Here is a 9,933-nt window from a genome sequence, read left to right as displayed (position 1 = left end):
TCTGCTTTTTGCTTCAACTCTTGTATAATTCTGAATATTAGAGATTTGAGTTTCCTATCAGGTAGTTCTAGTACTGTTTCTTCTATTGGAAAGTCATCTGGTGTTTTATTTTGGATGCCTACTGGAACCATCCTGTCCTGTTTATATATTTTGATATTACCTGCTGTCTTCGGGGCATTCAGTAGTTATTTTCCTTGTTTATTAATTATAGATTTGTTTGTTTCTTCCTGCTGTTTTGTGTTATTTGGTTATGTCTGAGCAGACGGGATGTGCGTTCTTTATTGTTTGCTTGTCTGTGGGCATGATACTTTTCACCTCCTTCTCCAGTGGGCAGGGTCAGTCATTCAGGTATGGTACAGCAGGGCAGGTACAGCTGAAGGGGAGTTGCTGCGATGGGTTGTTTGTGGCACATACTAGGGCCGACAGAGCAGGCCGGGAATCAGTGCAGGGAAGGTTCCGGTAGGCCATATTTATGCTGCTTAGGAGTGTGATGTTCAGCGCGTGGTACAGGTAGGCAGAAAGGAAGAGGGAGATTGTGATGTGTGGAGCTGAGATGGGTATGGGGAAGAGGGGAGAGAAGGGAGAGGAAATGGAGCCAAAAAAATACACACAAACAAAAAGTGCTAAGGGAGCTTACTGTTGGAGTGGAGAAATGAGAGACTAAGAAATGTAGGAAAAGAAAAAGAAAAGAAAAATAGTAAAAATAAAATAAAATAAAAATTAGAAAAAAAAAGAAAAGCCCCCAGGGATCCCACCAGTGTGGCTTCTAGAACTGGGGAAGTTGCTCCCAGGCCGTGAAGTATAGCCTGGCTCGAAGGGGTAGAGGTGTCACAGTGCCAGGTATTTAGGAGACAAGAAGAGAAAGTAAGTACAGAGAGACGAGAAACTGGAAATTAAGAAAGACAAAAAGGGAAAAAGAGAGAGACCAAAGAAAACCAAAAAAAAAGAAAATAGAAATGCCCCCAGGGATGTTACTGTGCATCTGTGCAGAGTAAGGGAGTAACTGTGTGTCTGTGCAGAGTAAGGGAGTAGCTCCCACGCCATGCAGTACTGCCCGGGTAGAATGGGCTCCCAAGCCGAGAAAAGAAAAAGAACACAAATAAATCAGAACAAACAAAAAAAAGCCCTGGGAGTCCCACCAGCGTGGCAGCACGGGCCGGGAAGCAATTTCAAAACTTGAGCAGTGTTTTGCAGCCTTTCAGGAAGAAGTAAAGATGGCACGTGGGGCCAGGTGTTTGAGAGAAAGGAGGGGGAGGTGGTGAGAGGTAAGGAAATATAAAAAAGTGGGAAAAAGTAACACCAGCAGCCAACAAATGGCACTCAGGGAGCCGGTCAGTGCGGGCGGGTGAAATCCAAGCAACACCAGGCTGAAGCCAGTGTTTTCCAGCCAAGAGACTGTGGCTGCAGGAAGCAGAGGAGGCTGAGTGGAGGTGAAGAAGGGTGGGGGGTGGGAAAGCATGTATCGCTGGTTACTGGTTGTTCTGTCTCCTGCTAGAAACTCCGTGCAGCTGCTTTCTCATACCCCTTGTTCGCCAATCTCCGATAGGAGTCCAAGATGGCAGATCTTTGCTGTGTTAGCTGATAGGGGACCAAGTAGTTGTATTTTTTTTAATGATTCCTAGATTTGAGTCATAGTTGGACGTTTTCCACTGTAATGTTGTAAAAGAGACCATTTTGTGTAGTCTTCTAGAATGTGATTGATTTTATTTTTTATATTTAGATCTTTAATACATTTTAATTTTATCTTGCTTGATGGTGTAAGGTGTAAATCTCACTTTATTTTCCCAGATGTCCATCTAGTTATTCCTATGATATTTATGTCCAGCATTTCTCCTCTCATTTGAGATGCTACCTTTATTACAATTAGGAAATCATATCTATTTGTGCCTATTTCTGACTTTCTCTTCTGTTCCCTAAGTCAGTCTATTTTACTATGTACCAAGATCACATATTTAATTATTGAGGCTTTAGAAGAGTTCAATATCCAGTGAGTCACAGTTATTCTTTTTGTCCGTATATGCTGAATAGTTTTCTGTATGAATTTTTTAACCAAGGTAAGCAAAATGAATCGAAACGTATAAAAAGTTACACATCATGATGAAGATACTTATATTCAAAGAGTGTTTAAGTTTGAGTTAATAAAAAATCAATGTAATTCATCACAGCAATAAATGAGAGAAATCATATGATTACATGTAGTAAATGAATTTGAGATAATAACCTGTTCATGATAAGTGTTTTTAACATACTAGGCATCTTTTTTAAACTGATAAATACCTTAAAAAAAAACCTACTGGTAACATTATACTTTACAATTTAATAAGGAAAGCTTTTCTCCTGAGATTGAAAGTATTGTATGGGAAATTTTAGTCAATGATACAAGGAAAGAAAAGAAAGGAAATATTCAAGGACTAGAAAGGAAGAAATAAAAGTCCTATTTTTTAGAGAAACATGATTGCATATCTAGAAAATCCAGAAGGATTTACAGATAAACTATTAGAATTAGTAAGTTAAGTTAGGAAGTTGCCAGATACAAGGCTAGTATAAAAACAATGAAAATTATATCTATATCCAAGCAGCAAACAATTCGAAAATGAGGTCTTATTCTGTAACATCATCTACAGAAGCATCATCAAATATCAAATACAAAAACAGCTCTCTTTGCCTCTTCCTTTGACTGTTTTATCCATACCCAGAGCTCTGGAATCATTTCCCTGACCTTATGTAGAGAGCTCTTCTAAAAAAAGATCTCCTGCCCATATCTGTGGGATACATGCAAAATGACGACCTCCCAGGGTTCTTCAGTTGTTTGCTCTGCCAGTCATTCAGCCCATGGCACACTTTGTTTCTTAGTCTCACTCAGTTTGAGGTTGGACATTGTCTTAGTCATCTAGTGCTGCTACAACAGAAATACCACAAGTGGATTGCTTTAACAAAGAGAAATTTGTTTCTTCACAGTAAAGTAGGCTAAAAGTCCAAATTCAGGGCGTCAGCTCCAGGGGAAGGCTTTCTCTCTCTGTCAGCCTTCTCATCCTTGTTCCCCTGGACTAGGAGCTTCTCCGCATGGGGACACCGGGTCCAAAGGACATGCTCTGCTCCTGGCTCTGCTTTTTTGGTGGTAGAGGTGACCTACACTGAAGTTGAAGTGCCAGACCTGCTTTGGTATACTGTAAAAGAAGGTATCCATAGGCTTAAGGAACTTGGCATGCTAGAGTAGATTTATCAGGTTAGACCCACAGACCCACACATGGAATGCCCAGAGGACACACCTTTTACCTCAACTGTGAGGAACAAATTTGTGAAGGGAGCTCCAGCATCCTTGAAGACTGCTGTGATTGCTATTTTATGTAAATCAGATTTGACAGTGGGAACTGCCCTAACTGAATTAAGATACCTAACTACAATGGAGCTGATTGGACCCTGTGGTAGTAGGGGCCAAGTGGCTGCACTCAGTTGACAAAGACGAGGTAGGCGTGGTTACAGTAATGGTCAGTGGAGTTAAGGCAGTAGTCAAAATAGTCTGACTTCTATAGATTTATGGCGTTGGCTACTTAGTCATGGTGTCCCTAGGAGTGAAATAGATGGGAAATCTACTAAATATTTACTTGATCTGTACAAATGGATGAATTCTAGGTCAGGTGAACAGCAGTCTAACTCAAATAGCCAGAATAGAGAGTCACGGTCCCTCAATCAATTCCCAGATTTGAGTGAGTTTAAAGACCCACAACCCTTTGAATGAAGGGGAGGCCAGGTCCCCTTGAGGAAGGACTCTAATACACTGCCGAAAATTTTTACTGTTAATCTTTCTCCCAACCTTTCCCAAAGGGATCTACAGCCTTTTATGAGAGTGTCGGTTCTTTGGGAAAAAGGAAATAATCAGAATTTTCGGGGATTACTGGATACTGGCTCTGAACTGACACTAATTCCAGGAGACCCTAAACGTCACTGTGGCTCACCAGTCAGAGTGGGGGCATATGGAAGTCAGGTTATTAATGCAGTCTTGGCTCATGTTCATCCCACAGTAGGTCCAGTGGGTCCTCGAACCCATCCTCTACTGATTTACTCAGTTCCAGAATGCATAATTGGCATAGATATACTCAGCACCTGGCAGAACCCCCACATTGGATCCCTGACAAATGGAGTAAGGGCTATTATGTTAGGGAAAGCCAAGTGGAAGCCATTAGAACTTCTCCTACCTAGGAAAATAGTAAACCAAAAGCAATACCACATTCCTGGAGGGATTGCAGAGATTACTGCCACCATTAAGGACTTGAAGGATGCAGGGGTGGTGATTCCCACCACATCCCCATTCAACTCGCCTATTTGGCCTGTGCAAAAAACAGATAGATCTTGGAGAATGACAGTAGATAATTGAAAACTTAACCAAGTGGTGACTCCAATTGCAGCTGCTGTACCAGATAGTTTTATTCCTTGAGCAAATTAATACCTCTTTTCGTACTTAATATGCAGCTATTGACCTGGCTAATGCCTTTTGCTCTGTACCTATTTCAAAGGACCACCAGAAGCAGTTTGCCTTCAGCTGGCAAGGCCAGCAGTACACCTTCATTTGCCTACCTCAGGGCTACATCAACTCTCCAGTCCTGTGTCATAATTTAGTCCACAGGGACCTTGATTGCCTTTCCCTTCCACAAGACATCACGCAGGTCCATTGCATTGATGACATTATGCTGATTGGACCTACTAAGGAAGAAGTGTCAATGACTCTGGACTTACTAGTAAAACATTGCGTGCTAGAGGGTGGGAAATTAATCCCACAAAAATTCAAGCACCTTCCACTTCAGTGAAATTTCTAGGGGTCCAGTGGTGTGGGTCATGTTGAGACATTCCTTCTAAAGTGAAGGATAAGTTATTGCATCTTGCTGCTCCCACAACTAAAAAGGAGGCACAACGCCTAGTGGGCCTCTTTGGATTTTGGAGGCAACATAGTCCTCATTTGGGTGTGCTACTTTGGTCTATTTATCAAGTGACTCGAAAAGCTGCTAATTTTGAGTGGGGACCAGAACAAGAGAAGGCTCTACAACAGGTTCAGGCTGCTGTGCAAGCCGCTCTGCAACTTGGACCATATGATCCAGCTGTTCGAATGGTGCTTGAAGTGTCAGTGGCAGATAGAGATGCTGTTTGGAGTCTTTGGCAGGCCCCTATTGGTGAATCACAGTGCAGACCCTCAGGATTTTGGAGCAAAGCTCTGCCATCCTCTGCAGATAACTACTCTCCTTTTGAGAAACAACTTTTGGCTTGTTACTGGGCCTTAGTAGAGACCGAACACTTAACCATGGGATACCAAGTCACCATGCGGCCTGAGCTGCCCATCATGAACTAGGTGTTGTCTGACCCACAGTCATAAAGTTGGACGTGCACAGCAGCCCTCCATCATTAAATGTAAGTGGTATATTTGAGATCGGGCCCGAGCAGGACCTGAAAGCACAAGTAAGTTGCATGAGGAAGTGGCCTGAATGCCTATGGTCTCCACTCCTGTCACATTACCTTCCATCTCCCAGTCTACACCTGTGGCCTCATGGGGAGTTCCTTATGATCAGTTGACTGAAGACGAGAAAACTTGTGCCTGGTTTACAGATAGTTCTGCATGATATGCAGTTACAACTCGAAAGTGGATTGCAGCAGCACTACAGCCCCTTTCTGGGACCTCCCTGAAGGACAGTGGTGAAGGGAAATCCTCTCAATGGGGAGAACTTCGAGCAGTGCACCTGGTTGTCCACTTTGCTTGGAAGGAGAAATGGCCAGATGTGCGATTATATACTGATTTGGGCTGTGGCCAATGGTTTGGCTGGATTGTCAGGGACTTGGAAGGAACATGATTGGAAAATTGGAGACAAGGATTTATGGGGAAGAGGTATGTGGATAGACCTCTCTGAATGGGTTAAAGAAGTGAAGATATTTGTGTCTCATGTGACTGCTTACCAAAGGGTGACCTCAGCAGAGGATGATTTTAACAATCAAGTGGATAGGATGACGCTTTCTGTGGAAACCAGTCATCTTTCTCCAGCTACTCCCGTCATTGCTCAATGGGCTCATGAACAAAGTGGCCATGGTGGCAGGGATGGAGGTTATGCGTGGGCCCAGCAACATGGACTTCCACTCACCAAGGCTGACTTGGCTATAACCACTGCTGAGTACCCAGTCTACCAGCAGCAGAGACCAACACTGAGTCCGTGATATGGCACCATCCCTCCAGGTGATCAGCCAGCAACCTGGTGGCAAGTTGATTACATTGGACCACTTCCATCATGGAAAGGGCAGCATTTTGTACTTACTGGAATAGACACTTACTCTGGATATGGATTTGTCTTCCCTGCACACAATGCTTCTGCCAAAACTATCATCTGTGGACTTACAGAATGCCTTATCCACCATCATGGTATCCCACACAGCATTGCTTCAGATCAAGGGACTCACTTCACAGCAAATGAAGTGTGGCAGTGGGCCCATGCTCATGGAATTCACTGTTCTTACCGTGTTCCCCATCATCCTGAAGCAGCTGGCTCGATAGAAGATGGAATGGCCCTCTAAAGACACAATTACGGTGCCAGCTAGGTGGCAATACCTTGTAGGGTTGGGGCAGTGTTTTCCAGGAGGCTGTATATGCTGTAAACCAGTGTCCAATATATGGTGCTGTTTCTCCCATAGCCAGGATTCATGGGTTCAGGAATCAAGTTTTCAAAATGGGAGTGGCACCACTCACTATTACCTCTAGCGACTCACTGGCAAGATTTTTACTTCCTGTCTCCTTGACCTTATGCTCTGCAGGCCTAGAGGTCTTAGTTCCAAAGGGAGGAATGCTTCCACCTGGAGACACATCACAGATTCCATTCAACTGGAAGGTAAGAATGCCACCTGGCCACTTTGGGCTCCTTATGTCTCTGGATCAACAGGTAAAGAAGGGAGTTACCATACTTGCTGGTGTCATTGATCCTGATTACCAAGAGGAATTCGGATTGATATTACATAATGGAGGTAAAGAAGAGTATGTCTGGAATGCTGGAGATCCTTTAGGGCGTCTCTTAGTACTACCATCTCCTGTGATTAAAGTCAATGGAAAACCAAAGCAATACAATTCCGACATGACTACTAATGACCCAGACCCTTCAGGAATGAAGGTTTGGGTCACCCCACCAGGCAGAGAACCATGACCAGCTGAGGTGCTTGCTGAGGGCAAAGGGAATACGGAATGGGTGGTGGAAGAAGGTAGTTCTAAATACCAGTTACGGCCACGTGACCAGTTGCGGAAACGGGGACTGTAATTGCTATGAGTATTTCTGTTTTGTATGTGTGCATCTAATATTTTTGTTTCTTTCACTTATGAAACGTAAGGTGTAAACGGGGCTAGTGTGTTTTCCATTGTATGCATGTTAGTTGTATCATGTTAGGTGCAAGTATGGCTTTGTTTAATTATCTTTATTCAGAGATTAGGTATGGTTTCAGGAAATGTGTACAGATGCCAAGTTGACAAGGGGTGGGCTGTGATGGTTAAGATTGTATGTCAACTTGGCTAGGCCATTATTCTCAGTGTTTTAGCAGTTACATAATGTGATCACCCCCATGATGGAATCTGCTGAGTGGTACTGGCAGAGGCGGGGCCTGTGGCAGCTCACTGCCCCCTCAGTTTGATCTCTCTGCCTTCCATGGGTTACTTTCTGCCTGCTCGCCTTGCCAAGGTTTTTAGCTTGTTCCAGACTCAGCAGCTGCCTCATGTTGTCTTATCTCCGGTTCTTGGGACTCGAGCTAGCAGCTTACCTGTTGATCTTGGAATTCATCGAACTTCTTAGTTTGCAAGCAAGAGTCCAGTTCCCCAACCTGCTGATCTTAGCCCGTGCAGCTACATGAATCAGGAGAAACCTTGCAGTATTGTCTGCTGATCTTGGAATTCATTGACCTTCACAGCCTGTGAGTGGGAGTCCCTTGCCGACCGGCCGACCTTGGGTTCACCACTTTCTGCGGCTTCGTGAATTGGGAGAGGCCTCTACCCTGATCCACGGACTTGGGACGTTTTAGCCTCTACAATTGCATGAGCTATTTCCTTGATATAAATCTCTCTCTATATATATTTATACACTTTACTGGGTTTGCTTCTCTAGACAACCCAGCCTAAGACAGACAACTTTCTGGACTCTCTCATCTGTATCCTGTTCATTTGCCCATTTCTATGTTTGTATTAGATTGTAGGCAACATCCTCCCGTTCTTCTTATCTAATACTATCTTACGCTGTATCTTCCAGAATTTGTTCAGGTCACTTGGCCGTCTGCTGGCATACCTCTCTGTATTTCTCTGTTGTCATACATTTACAGTAAGCTTTGTGTTTCACCTGGGTGTATTTTAGGGGGCAGAGAATGTAAATGTGTGCTCAGTCTATTATCTTCACCTAGAGAAATCATTGTTGCTTCAGTTATTTTTTCTCTTAATTTTTAACTCTTATCTCTCAAATTACTCTTCCCACCATTTAGAATTCTTTCTCAGCCTCATAGCCTATTTGTTTTGTGCTAGCCTCTTACATATTGGTGTTCCTGTAAATTCTGTACTTGGTTCTTTGCTCTCCCCAGTTTGTGGGTCCTTTCTGCGCAGCTGATTCTCTCTGATGACTTCAGTTACCATCTTAATAGCTAAATCCTTATCTTCATTTTAGACCCCCTTTAGTCCAAAAGCATGTAGCCAACATGAGGGAGATAATCTCACCTGTGTGTTCCACAGACTTTTTTTTGTGTGTGCGCAAATGAAGAACATTTGCCTCACTATGACCTCTGCCCAACCTCTTAATCTTGTTCTTCCAACCTCAGTGTATGGCATCAGCCTCTACCCAAGTTGAGCTACACAAGAAAAAAAAAATGACCAAATTTTACTTCTTTCTCTTATAGGGATTAGGTTCCCATTCTTCATTTGTGTTGCTTTACCTTAATAAATGTCACCATTTAAATTGGATCTTTTCTTTTGCTCCATAATACATTCTCCACTCTTCTAACTGGGGACTGCTTTGCTCCCCAGGGGACATTTGGTAATGTTTGGAGATTTTTTTTTTTTTTTAGTTTTTTGTTGTACTTTAGATGAAGGTTTACAGAACAAACCAGCTTCTCATTAAACAGTTAGTACACATATTGTTTTATAACATTGGTTAACAACCCCATGTTATGTCAACATTATCTCTTCTTGAACTTGGGTTCCCTGTTGCCAGCTTTCCTGTCCCCTCCTGCCTTCTAGTCCTTTCCCCTGGGCTGGTGTGCCCCTTTAGTCTCATTTTGTTTTATGGGCCTGTCTAATCTTTGGCTGATGGGTGAACCTCAGGAGTGACTTCATTACTGAGCTAAATAAAAGGCTGTCCAGGGGCCATACTCTCGGGGTTTCTGTTTGAAGATATTTTTGATTGTCATGACTGTGGTGGGTGGTACTACTGACATCTAATGCGTACAGGACGTGGGTACTACTAAACATAAAATGCACAGGATAGCCATCCACAAAAAAAGCATTATCTGGTCCACAGTGTCAGTAGGTCTAAGTTGAAGAAACCCTGTTCTAGAGCATTGCTTCTGAAATACAAATCTGGTCATATATAACATCTTTGGAGCTTGCCTGTATTATTTTTGTTTTTTATTCTACTTCAGGTGAAGGTTTACAGAACAAATAGTTTCTCATGAAATAGTAATACACATATTGTTTTATGACATTGGTTAACAACCCCACAGCATGTCAACCCTCTCCCTTCTCGACCTTTTTTTTTTTTCTTTTTTGGTGAAAATATACATAGCCAAAGATACACCATTTCAAAAATTTCTACATGCACAGTTCAGTGACATCGACTATGCTCTTCTGATTGTGCTGCTATTCTCACTTTAGATGAAGGTTTACAGAACAAAATAGTTTCTCATTAAACAGTTAGTACACATGTTGCTCTATGACAGTGGTTA

The sequence above is a fragment of the Trichechus manatus genome, unplaced genomic scaffold (assembly GCF_000243295.1).
Source record: "Trichechus manatus latirostris isolate Lorelei unplaced genomic scaffold, TriManLat1.0 scaffold00082, whole genome shotgun sequence".
Taxonomy (NCBI): domain Eukaryota; kingdom Metazoa; phylum Chordata; class Mammalia; order Sirenia; family Trichechidae; genus Trichechus; species Trichechus manatus.
Note: the sequence above shows the minus strand (reverse complement) of the source record.